The sequence below is a fragment of the Amblyomma maculatum genome, chromosome 1 (assembly GCF_055883805.1).
Source record: "Amblyomma maculatum isolate TAMU_Amacu chromosome 1, ASM5588380v1, whole genome shotgun sequence".
Classification (NCBI taxonomy): domain Eukaryota; kingdom Metazoa; phylum Arthropoda; class Arachnida; order Ixodida; family Ixodidae; genus Amblyomma; species Amblyomma maculatum.
Genome location: NC_139344.1, coordinates 246,969,593 through 246,982,069, shown reverse-complemented (window position 1 = coordinate 246,982,069; position 12,477 = coordinate 246,969,593).

The window sequence follows — 12,477 nt, the reverse complement described above, 5'->3', positions numbered from 1 at the left end:
AGTTACAGTCAGTGAAGTCAATGACGGTTGCGCCAATGACTAAACGAAAATATGAAGAAAGCCAACGATCACTGAAGCAACCGATGAAGCCCGAAACGAAGCCCGAATATGTGTGTGTGTGAGGGGGGGGCTAACTGATGATGATAACTGAAGGAATTTTGGAATACCGCTAAATTTATGCGTTATCGTGATTCACCGGTAGCATGGCATCGGAGTTGAAGCAGAAACGAAGAGAGCAGAGACGTTGAGGAGAACAGCACAGGAAAGGACATTATACAGTTACTTACGTAGTAAAGTGGAACAAAAAACGTTGGAGAGCAGGACAGCAACCTGCCTCATTTTGAGAGTCTCGCGCACTGCCCCGCTCAAAACCAGCACGCTCGTGACCGAAAAACGTTGGCGTCCTCCTCCCAAGCCACTCCGCGCGCGCAGTCACTTGTCACTGTCCAGCAGCAGGCTCCAGAGCTGCAGCTGCAGGCCCTCAAGGCCGCAAGCACGGTGGCCCCCGGTTCCCGGAACGCGGCTTGAAACCGACCGCCACCGGCGTCCGCGGGTCGGCCGCGCATCTCGGCCAGGCGTACAATAGAACAGCACGCCGCTTCCCTCTCTCCCATTCGCCGAGGTTGCTTTCCTCCTCAAGTCGCTAACGCAGGGAAGAAAAATGGGCGGGAGTGGGGAGGTGTTGGGGCGGAGGAGGGGAGGGGGGGTTGGAAGCAACATTTATCCCGAGAAACGGCGGCGCCACATAGTCTGCTGGAAGCCTGGCAGTCCTGATTACTCGTTTTTGGAGCAGGACAAACTTCAAAAGGAAACATTTGCTACACATCGGGAATTTATGCTCTTACTATCAATGTGTTCACAAAAAGTACCTTACAGATGTCCACAGCTGCTTCACAGTTATTTTCACAAACCACTCACTGGTTTCGATAGTTTCTATACAGCACTTTTAACGAATCGATGCGAGTGCGGGAAAAAATATTAAACGAGCTTTTCTTTTTTCTTTTTTTTTTTTTTTTTGCTTTGCTTCGGAAGCTTAGACCCTTCCTGTCAACGTGGTCATGAAAATATATCTTATAGTTTCCCACAGTTGCCTCACAGTTGAAAGGTGTGTCAGACTCCTAGAATCTTGAACTTGATTTTCGCCACTGACAACTTCGTCCCGGACAGTCTCGCCGTCTTTTCTTCGCACATATTGACCCCAGCCCCAGCTGCGTGTCAGCAGCCGAAGGCACTGCATGTGCGGCAGGCTGCAGGCCGAGTGGCATATCTGGCCCTTTGGCCATGTGAACTCTCAACTACTTAAAACAAAAATACCAATTTGTTGAAAGCACTGCTTTAACGCTCACCTAGCTCACATTCATCTTGCTCAGTGTATTACAACCATAATACATGACCTGTATCTACGATTAGGATTCCGCTTGCACACGTTTCGATCTCATAATGAAGCTTTCAACCACTTATAGTCGTTATTTCTCCCGCAATTCTTTTTTTTTTTTTTTTTAACACTGCTATCGTTAGCGGCATATGCTTACCTTTGCGTTCACAGCACCATCAGAATAACTGGCGTGTCTGGTGGTTTATTAAATACAATTAAAAAGAAAAAAGAACGAGATAAATATTGCCGGCAGCGGCAATTGTTATTTAATACCTGAAGCACTTGAGTTGCGGCCGGCGGTACGGAGAATGGACAGGGAGAGAGGATAGAGAAGATAAATACAGAGGAGAGCGGTAGCAAGAAAGCACAGGGGGAGTTTTGCACATTATTTACAATATACGAAAGGTAAACAAGTTCTCTTCACTCGCACGTAAGTGTCCAAACGCTATAGGCGTAAAAAGACTGCGCGTGAGCGACAGCATAAAATAATAGGCTGTACTTACGGAGCCGCCCGCACGTAGCGTCCTCTCGCAGATTGATCGCGCGCGCGACGCGCTGCACAAGATGCCGGGGTGAGGCACCCGGCAGCGTAAAACATAAGGGTCAAGGGGGTTTTTTTCCGGAAAGGATTTTTAGCTTGAAGGAACAGCCATCTTATATCATCAGCAGCAGCCGCAGCAACAGCCTGACTATACTCCCTGCAGGGCGAAGGCCTCTCCCATATTCCTCCAATTAACCCGGTCCTGTGCTAGCTGCATCCCCTTGACCCCTGCGAATTTCTTAACTTCATCCGCCCACCTAACTTTCTGCCGCCCCTTTCTCCGCTTTCCTTCCCTTGGAATCCAGTTTGTTACCCTAAGCGATCATCGGTTATCCTCTCTTCGTACTACATGTCCTGCCCATGCCCATTTCTTCTCCTAGATCTCCACCAGAATGTCAGTAACTTGAGTTATTTCTCTGACCCACTCTGCACGCTTCCTATCTCTTAACGTTACCCCTACCATTTTTAGTTCCATAGCCCTCTGCGTTGTCCTAAACTTAAGTAGAATCCTCTTCGTGAGCCTCCACGTTTCAGCCTCATAGGTGAGTACAGGTAAAATGAAACTATTATATACTTTTCTCTTGAGCGATACCGGTAAGCTGCTAGTCATAATATGCGAGTGCTTGCCAAATACGCTCTATCCCAATCTTATTCTCCTTGTTATTTCCCTTTCATGGTCCGGATCTGCGGTTACTACCTGTCCTAAGTAGACATAATCACCTACTACTTCTAGTACTTCGCTACCTAATGTAAACTGCTGTTCTTTCCCGAGGCTGTTGAACATTACCTTAGTCTTCTGCATATTGATTTTCAAGCCTACCTTTCTACTTTTTCTGTCTAGGTCATCAATCATTCTTTGCAGTTCATCCCCTGAGTTACTTAGCAAGGCAATGTCATCATGAAATCGCAGATTGCTGAGGTATTCTTCATCGACCCTTATCCCTAACTGCTCCAATTCCAAGTCTCTGAATACCTCCTGTAAGCAGGCTGCGAATAGTACTGGGGGGATCATGTCTCCTTGCCTAACACATTTCTTTATAGGAAAGGCGTTAGGCAAAGGCCATCTTAAATGCCGCCTTTTAAACCCACCCTTCACTTCAAGTGTCTCAGAATCGTTTGATGGCGTATTTACAGTTCTAACTACTTGGAAATGATAACCAGGCACAGCACACTGTTCAACCCAATGTTCCTCTGCTAACAGGAACGGCAATAACTCTATAGCTCGAGGAGAGAGGTTTGATTGTGTCTGACTAGGGAAAGCTGAATACATTTGTGCACACATTATCAATGCATGTTAGACAACTAAATGAATCTTAGACCTCGGGGGCGTCGTCGTTTGTCGAGCAAGTGTGCCAGGACAAAAACTATCAACCTGACAGTTGCTATGAGAGAGACAGCTAGCGAACTACGTATATGGCCTTACTACGTTGCGAAAACGCACGCACGTTCCGCCCTCGTGGGCTTTAGAATATGCCAGAGCAAAATAATCGCTATGCAGCAAAGTAGACTTCTTCTCTTGGTGTTGTTATTGCAGTTTCGAAATATCGAGTCATCGGTGGAGATGGGATTCGTTTGTCGGCGACACGTTGCAGAAGGATGACACGGCTGGACATACTTCTCGGCTCAAATGTACAGCATAATTTATTTACACTATTTACGTCCTTTTACACTTCGGCCATGATGGTCGCTATCAAGAACGATTGGGAACGTCAGAACAGAGCTCGCCCGTAACGAGACCCTGTCCTGCCTGACCGACTTAATTCGCGCTACGCGGAGAGGCACTTCATTCATCGGATAGCGCAGGCAGGGTAAAGCTTAACCCGGTCCGAATTATTTCCTCCGACTCTCCACGCCTCCCCTTTTAGCGCCAGAAAAACTTCCTTAAAACAGTTTGCCTAGCATTGTGGGGACCAGTTAAGTAACCAATCGGAAATGCGCTTAATAGAGCCAATCGGAGAGTTTTCTTTAACTTTGAAATGATCAATGGCACGCTGGTGCTCGCGAGTGCAGTGTGCATTCCACGAATTCGTTTCAGCTCTTCTTAAAGAGGTGGCAGATAGAACCATATCCCAAACAACAATAAAGCAACGATAACATACTCAAATACCACATCCAAGAGCCGTGCTAACAGTAGAGATACGCACGACGTCTGAGCTCAGCTGCCCGTAGGCGGATGAGAAAAAAAAAAAAAAGAAAAAATTCAGCGTCCCAAGCGCGGCGGCTCGCACGTGTTCCTAGCAGGCGGTATACGCCGGTAGCCTTCCGTGCGCTACACTTTCCAAATGGCCTAGAGCAGACCTCTCCAAAAAGGGCCATAAACTGCCCGCGAACAATACGCGTCCAGTGTCCGTGCTGTCGTTTTTACTTTGCGGATGGACAGCCTTCTGCGAGCAGCGTTTGCCCCGATAGTTTAAGAACGGTCGGACGGCCGGGGAATTGGTGACGCGGGGATCCGCTCAAAAAAGAAAAAAAAAAAAAAAAAAAAAGAAAAAAAAAAAACTGAAGACGAAGACTAAGCACACAGCTTCCGGAGTTGAAATGTGCACGTCCCACTGTCCGGCAAACTGCGAACCTTTGGGCGGCTGACAACTTTTTTAGTGTGCCATCTATTGAAAGAGCCGTAAAACTTATGCCTGTCACATTCATGGATGGCGAACGTTGTAAAAGCTATTTCTGATTTAAGGTTTCCGATAAAGATGCTAGAAATACCGTGCACTGTTGGTCAGTTACTCAAATCCTGTCTGCACGCAGCAGCCAATCCGTTCTATGTGTTAGCGTTTTAAACACCCCGTGCACCTCACATCGTGCTCTGATAAGAAAAGTAATGACCTTCGAGCCAAAGCACTTTTGTTAGAGGGAAGGAATCGGAGAAAATGAAAATTTAAGGAAGATTTCTTTCATTTGGCTTCTCTACATCCCGAAGAGATGCTGATGCTTTCTCGGTATGGTATACGAATGAAATGCCAAGTTCGTAATTGTTTCAAGTGCCAGGCATCAAATATTGCGCCTTGTCAGGACGAAGAGTTATCGTTATGCTCTTGAGTGACGACCTGAAACGTGTTTCGGGTATAAAATATGCGGTGAAAATGACTTCGCTTTGCCCTGCCCTGAAATCGACCGACGGAATATTTCTCACAAGTCTCCGTCGCACCTCCTATGTGGCGACAGAAAAAAAAAAAAAGAAGGAATATGATGGAGGTATGATAGGACTGCTTTTTCTGTTCACACTTGTGTTACCTTCATTTTTGTCCACAAAATACTGAATAATGTGTCACCGAGATGTCTCGTTGAAAAGTCCTTGATAACTCCGGTTAACCGCACACACAATCCCTTCGTTGTTCTCGAAGGTCCTCTTCCCCCGTGCGGTCACCTTTACATTATCCTTCGCTTCATGTGTATGATAGCAGACAGGTTGTTGCAGCTTGTCAACAACAGAAGTGTTTGGGCTCGAAGGTCATCACTTTATAGTGTACACAGAGACGCGTGTTGCCTCGTAGGTCAGTGACATAGCCCTGGGGCGGAAAAGTACATCAAAGTGCAGGGCTCGACCTGTCACAGAGAAAAAATGCCGAAGGCCGATAATTTGTGGTGAGCGTGGCACTATCTTTGCCATTATATAGACACTAATGTGTCTGTTTCCTGCGGAACGTCCGTTTTTGGGGCGACATTAACCCATTTCGTCGCGTAGCATGTCCATTTCCGTCGAGGCGCACAGGCAGCATTTCCCGCCGCGGAACTGTGATTACATTTCATGTTAACGCTGGTCCGCGCACATTCTTGCCCTTCCTGTGGAGCTTGGGTTTGTTTGAAAACAGCGTCATTAACGCTGATCCACGTATCTTGTTTGTCCACTTCAGCCGAGAAAGACAAAAATAAATAAAACTTGTCGGAGGCTGACAGTGCTTACCAGCGCGGAGTCATTACCAGTTACCATTATCGATAAAAGAAGACTCGCAGCGCGGAGATGCGCGCGCAAAAGACCCAAAGCAGTGAAAGGGCGGAAAGACAAACATCTACCGTTGTGCTACTACATCATCTAAAAAAAAGCAAATTCCTTGCGGTGAACCGGCGGCGTATCCGCATACAAGAGAGGCAAACAGAAGTACGAGGAAAGAGTGGCAAAAGCTAAGGCCGCGTGTCTGGGTACGCTGTCTGTCAACCTTCACCTTAGCTAGGGAATTTGCTTTTTTAGATAATGTAGTAGCACAACGGTAGCGGTCGTTCGTTTTCCGCCCTTTCACGGCTACCGACGCAGTGATAAATGCAAGGCACTGGGTTTGATTAACAAGCGCCTTGGCTCAATGAGGAGACGGGCTCTCGTTCCTCGCTGTGCAGCTTAACACTCGACTCTTCGGCAAACTTGGCCCCGCCGTGGTGGTGCAGTGGTTATGGCGCTCGACTACAGTGTGCCTAAGGATGCGGGATTGAATCCCAGCCTCGGAGGCTGTTTTTCGATGCAGGCGAAAAGCAAAAAGGCGCCCGTGTGCTGTGCGATGTTAGTGCACGTTAAAGAACCCCAGGTGGTCGAAATTTCCGCAGTCCTCCACTACGGCGTCTCTCATAGCCGGAGTCCCTTTGGGACGTTAAAACCTAGACAGGAAGCAACCAACCATCTTTGGCAAACTTCTTTACAACGAAGACAAGACTAAAATAAATCATTCCTTTAAATGAGTTGACATTCCGAACGCCTTGAAGGTGACAATAAGCAACCGGACGCCGAAGTTCAAGAAGCCTCAGGCAATGTAATCGTCGCTTTTCGTCGACTCACTTGCCCTTGGAAAAAATCTGACCGGAAAATAAGCATCCCCGCTCTCGACTAAGCAAAGCTTATTATTATTTTTTTTTTTCGAGCACTTTCTCTGGAGCAGGATTAAGCAGAGGAATAATTCAGCAGACTTTATTTTCCTCTTCAGACGCTTTCTTTCTGTCAGGAAAACTGGGACCGACGTTCCTTTGAAGAGCTTTTCTTGTATAGCGGCGTTCAGAATTAAAGGGGAGGCGAGGACAAGAACGAATTCGACCTCCACCGCCTCCTCTTTTGAGGCCACGGGCAGTGCGTGTTGTTCCAGCGGTTCACAGCCATCCGCGAAGAGCTGAACGAGCCGTTCGGAGCGGAGAAGCTGCGTCGTAGAGGGTCGACCAGTAAGTGGAAAGGCGACGGGGCGATCCCTATTAGCGCCGTCCGCCACGAAGCCTGTCAGCGCCAGCCGACGGCGGCGCTTCCTCGGCAGAGTCGCAAGCCCGTGGGGCCCCATCGCCTCAAATGGGCTAGCGAGAGCGGAGACATAGCGCCTGTTGGTGCGGACCAATAGACATGGCGCCGTCGAAGCGTGGCGTTTGGCCGTGGACATTGCTGCGCCCAAGCCGATTTTCATGCACGCGCAAAACGTTCCTTAGCGCCCGCAAAGTCAATGAGTCAGTGTTGAGACACGAACTCTTTTCTCGACTGTCATAGTCCCTTCGAAGAGCGGCGTTGCTTCGAGATTTAACTAGAGGAGCACGCGATTTGGCATTTCTACGGCAAGTGGTCACACTGGTGTGATGTTCTTTCAGTATAGTAGTACGCGAACGCCTTTGATGAGCGGGGAAAATATATATATGAGGGCTGATCCCGTGATACGCCCTCGCAGTAATGACGAAATTGTCAATTGCGCAAGGAGCTATCTAATGCAGAGCGGCGATGGTGAGCGCTCGGCAACAGCGATCGATGTCGCAAGTGTGCGTAAATACTGAGGGCAGAGGAGAAAATGGAGCGAACGTTGGAAGAAAGCGAAGAATACCGAAGGGTAACGAGCACTCGTGGCAGCCTATCCTCGAAATGACGCCATCCCTTTGGCGGCATTGCTGAGCACACCGGCTTCAATGCTTGAGCGATTTTTCTCGGCCGCCAATGGCTGACAGGGCTGATCGAATAGCTTCCGCCATTATTACGCTCTCGGAGATGGAGATCCGTTCCTTCTTACTGACCAGAAAAAGTAAACGAACTAATTGATTATTTGTCGGACAAACGAACAAAATGGCGTTTCTCGAAATGGAGAGAGCTTTCAACGGAGAATATGCTTGAGATGAGAGCTTGTCATTCTCTGGATGACCTAATGGATTCTAGACTACATCGGGAGAAATAAGCTCGTCGTCTCCAGTTTCTTCTTTTTGGTGAAATATGCAACCCTTTTCTCCCTTTTTTTTTTTTTTTTTTGGTACAGTGATTAGAGCACTTGACTCTTGTGCCCAGCGATGCGGAATCGAATCCCGGCCGCTTATCGATAGAGGCGAAAAGCGAGGCGCCCGTGTGCTGTGCGATGTCAGTGCACGTTAAAGAACCCCAGGCGGTCTAAATTTCCGGAGTCCTCCACTACGGCGTCTCATAGCCTGAGTCGCATTGAGACGTAAAACCCCACAAACAAACCCAAACCTTTTTTTTTTTCTTTAAGTCCGTGGGCCTGTGCACATATGACTTTCGCCTGTTAACCTTAGGTCATGGCGTGACTTTCTGTGACTTCCACAAACGTGGCGTTGTGACAGAAACAACAGTGACGGTGTCGTCACGTCGTATGGCAGGGCGGGAACAGTGCCTGGACGGGGGCAGCTCAGCAATAATGTCGAGCTTTGTGAATGCACCTTCTTCCTTATTATCATCAGTGAGGTTCTCGGGTGTTACTAAACAATACTAGAATTGCCACCGCGAAAGCGAAGCCTCTTTATTCCGCTAGCAGAGCACAGTGTGCAAAACTGCATATACCGCACAGAGTCTGCATGGGCGACATTCAGTTTGGACTGCACACCCGGCCCATGAGGCGTCTCAGCGCGCTGCGCTAAAGTTGTTCGTCAAACGGCACGGTAGACTGCGTCGGTCTCGATTCCAGGAGAACTTCGTCCGGTGGCGCCTGCATGCATCCGCATGATCACTTCACGCGCTCGCAGGGGTCTCTTAATGTTTCTCACGATAGCACATCTGAAAACACGGACGAAAAGAGCGCTCAACTCTCGCGTTTCGCATTCTTTATAATGGTCAACAACAGCTAAGGAACGTAGCTCGGAAGTACCTTAATTGTTCTTGCGAGCTCCGTGGCTGTGCACGTGCCGAAATCGCGCTCGGAAGAGAGGATGCGAGCTGCAAGCAGGGAAGCGCCATCGGATTTGTTTTTGCGGTGTGACAAGAAGTTTCCCAACCGTTTTCGCAGAAGTTTTCGAGTTGCCGGACGAAAGAGGCGTGTCTTCAAAGAGTTTATGTCGTGTTGGCGAGGCGTGGCAGGGCGACAAAATTTAGATAGCACGCTTTTGACAGAGAGAGTTTGCGAACTTTTTCAGTAGTGCGACTCGGCCTTTAAAGGCGAAGCATGAGCGTCCCCCCTTATCACCCCCCCCCCCCCCCCCCCGTTCTACTATGTTATCAAAAGCCACATGGTGCTGCACGTGCATTTGCTACAAATTTATAATGCAGGCTCTCAAAACAATTGCTAATAATTTGTCAAAAAAAATAATGGGACCCTGAATTGGCACAGTGATGTTTTCAAATAATCAGTTCATCCCTTCAAATTTTTTTCGGCTGTTGAAAAGCGCGCTTTCATGCTTTCCGAGCCCTTTTTGGAGGCACCCAGAACATCCAAAGCATTTATGTTCTGCCTGGAGTCGGAACAATACTGGAGTTGATTTGAACACGGGCGGATGCCCCATCCCCTCCCGTCACAGAGAAGACTATAAGCCCGCATTAATTAGTGGCTTGAAATAACTTAGTTCCTTTCTGTTACTTTTCACCAATGTCGCGTTCTGCCTTTGAGCAACCCATTAGATGTAATAGTTTTGCCATGAAGTTCATACCACTCGGAGACGTTCCACGCGCACTGAAATTCTTAGCAGTGTATATACTGGCCGTTTCAACTTCCCTAAAATAAGTTCCATTTATTTCAGAGAATTTTCCCTTTTTTCGTGGTTCCGGGGACTAATGTTTGGCGAAAAGGAAGCATTTGAGAAGTTTCATAGAATTTTAAATGGCGAAATTTATGAACTCATTATGAAACTTGTGACGGTTCAGACTGCTACCGCAGAAAAAAAAAAGGGGGGGAGAGAGGGAGGAGGGGGGAAATATAGAGATTTTTGGGTCACGATTAGGGTTTTGTTTGCGGCATAGGACGTGGTTGGCTTAAACCTAGATGCGACTCAGGGTGGAGCCCACGTCTTCGCACTCACCATCTGAACACATAAGCACTGAGCCACCGCTTCAGACAACCCAGTATAGATTCCTACAGGCGCGGATAACAAGAAGCATTGCGTTTAAGAAAGCCGCTCAAATCCCATTTACCTTACACGTCAACCCTTTTATGACACAGGAGCAGCTATGCCGTTCTCGTTTTCACAAAACGCAGGAACCATTTAATTCCTGAATCATGCGACCCTGAGAGGGGTGAGCGTTAGGGTTAACAACGCCTCTGTCATGTTCTCCTTCGCCCTACCACCTCCTCTCAGCCCACGGGGAAATTTCCTACAGCTCAGCGTTCTCCTTCGATGCGGACTGCTTCACGGTCGACTATAGTTGTAGTTAGGCTGCGCACGTGTTGCTTGCCTTGAGACCCGTTTAATTTCGCGGCCCGCACTTGAAACAAAACTTGAGCATGGACGAAGTTATGCCGCACTTGAAACACATACCGGGAACGCTGCGCAATGGCAAAACATGTGACAATTGCACATGACAGAGCCTTCACCGCATGGACTGAGACGAATATCTCGTTGCTTGTTTCCTAGGCTCAGAGTGCGCTTAAATGTCCTCGCCGCATAGTGTCAGCAATTCAGCGCTCACTCGACTAACCCTATTGACCAGGCTGCGGATCAGGGGCAGCAAAAGGCCGTAATAGGCACGCTCGCCTTCTCGGAGCTCTCAAACCAGAATCAGGCGGCCAGCGCGTCCTTCGGTTATAGCGAACCGTCCCTGTTTTTTATACTTCCTGTTTCCCATCGCGGGGACCTTTGAAGAGGGCGCGTTGCATCATGGAAAAGAGACTGCCCATTTGGCAGCGGCTTGCCGCTTGGATTGCCTGTCCCTGAAGGCCTTCGCCCATAAGCGACTGTGACTGGGCTTCTAACGCGAGCACTGCACGCTGTCTTGCAGTCAGGCCAAGCCCGACGAAGGCCGAAACGCCCCTGAACTGTTACATATACGTGGTGGAGGGCGCTCATCGGTCACTCTGGCAGAGCACTCGTAATGGGTCATTCGAAAATGACAGCTACCAGTGGGCTGTGCAAACGAAATGTAACACAAGTGTCCAGGCACTCAACCTATATCGCTCACATTCTTTTCACTTCAGTCTGTCTTAACGCCCTGCCAGATTACGGCTCCATAGCAAGATTGCAGCTTCAGTGGTAGCAGGGCGGATTTGTGGACAGTTTTGGCAGAATGTCGTTAGGTAGACAGGAAGACCCCAGCGCTTGTCTTTAATCTTCGAAAATTGGGACCTAACGTCCTTTTCTTATGAAAAACTTCTCTGAAAGGAATGATCTGAAGCCTAATGATATAAGAAGCGGTCCGTATCACGATTTGTATTTTTCGAGCCAAGATCTGGACAAGTGCCAAAAAACAGACATATCTTTACGCCCGAAATTGTTAAGGCTGGCCTACGAGGATCCTGTATAGTCACCGGGCGAGCTACAGACCACTTTCGGCGCCCTTGAATTGAGAAGCATGCATGAATGTTTCGCATTCCCCCTCTATTAAAATTAAAGCAGAGTGCCACCCCCCCACCTTCTTTGAGCCCCTTGTGGCATTTTGCTGTGAGAGCTTAAGTGACCGCAGCACATTTAACCATCCTGCTGTAAAGTAGTGGCTATAGCAATACTGATAGGAGTCCGTACATCGACTTCGTAACGAAAAGTAGGTGCCCCTGGAAACCGCCGCGTGATCTGCTCGTGCACAAACGCAAGAAGGTCCGTTGTTTTGGCCGCGACTGTAATAAGCATTCACCACTATCACCTGCTACTGCTGTCGCGATCAAACTGTTACACCCTGACCATCGTGTATTACAACGCGGTCCCCAACTCTGGCCCTATACTTACCTGGAAGTTGCAACAGCCGCCGTTGCACTGCTGGCGCAGTAGGATGTTTTAGATTTCTCAACTGTTTATACATCCGTCACCGCGTCTACTTTTTGACTGCTGCGCCCTGGCCGCGAGTCGTTCGCTAAAATCCAATCTGCTGCGGTGACCTCCTCGGTAAAAACACTCGCATAGCGTCAGAGATAAGCCGCTCTATTGTTTGCCCACAAGAAGGCAGAGACACCAAATCAGGATCAATTATTCGTGTGCAGTGGGGACGCTGACAAAGATTACATTGGTCTAAACATCTGGCGCGAAGCTAACGCCTGCAGTTTTTTTCAAGGTACTATTTGCAACCAAACAACTATCCAACCAGTTAGTGTCTTGCAACAGATATGTCGTCGCGTGCCTTTCTGAACTATTTGTATGCTGTTTCTAATACGCGACCCAGGCCTCAGGGCATGTAGCGGCAGTCTTGCTAGCCGGCGCATGTACATCTTAAGAGATCGCAAACCAATTTAGCAAGCGGTTACCGTCA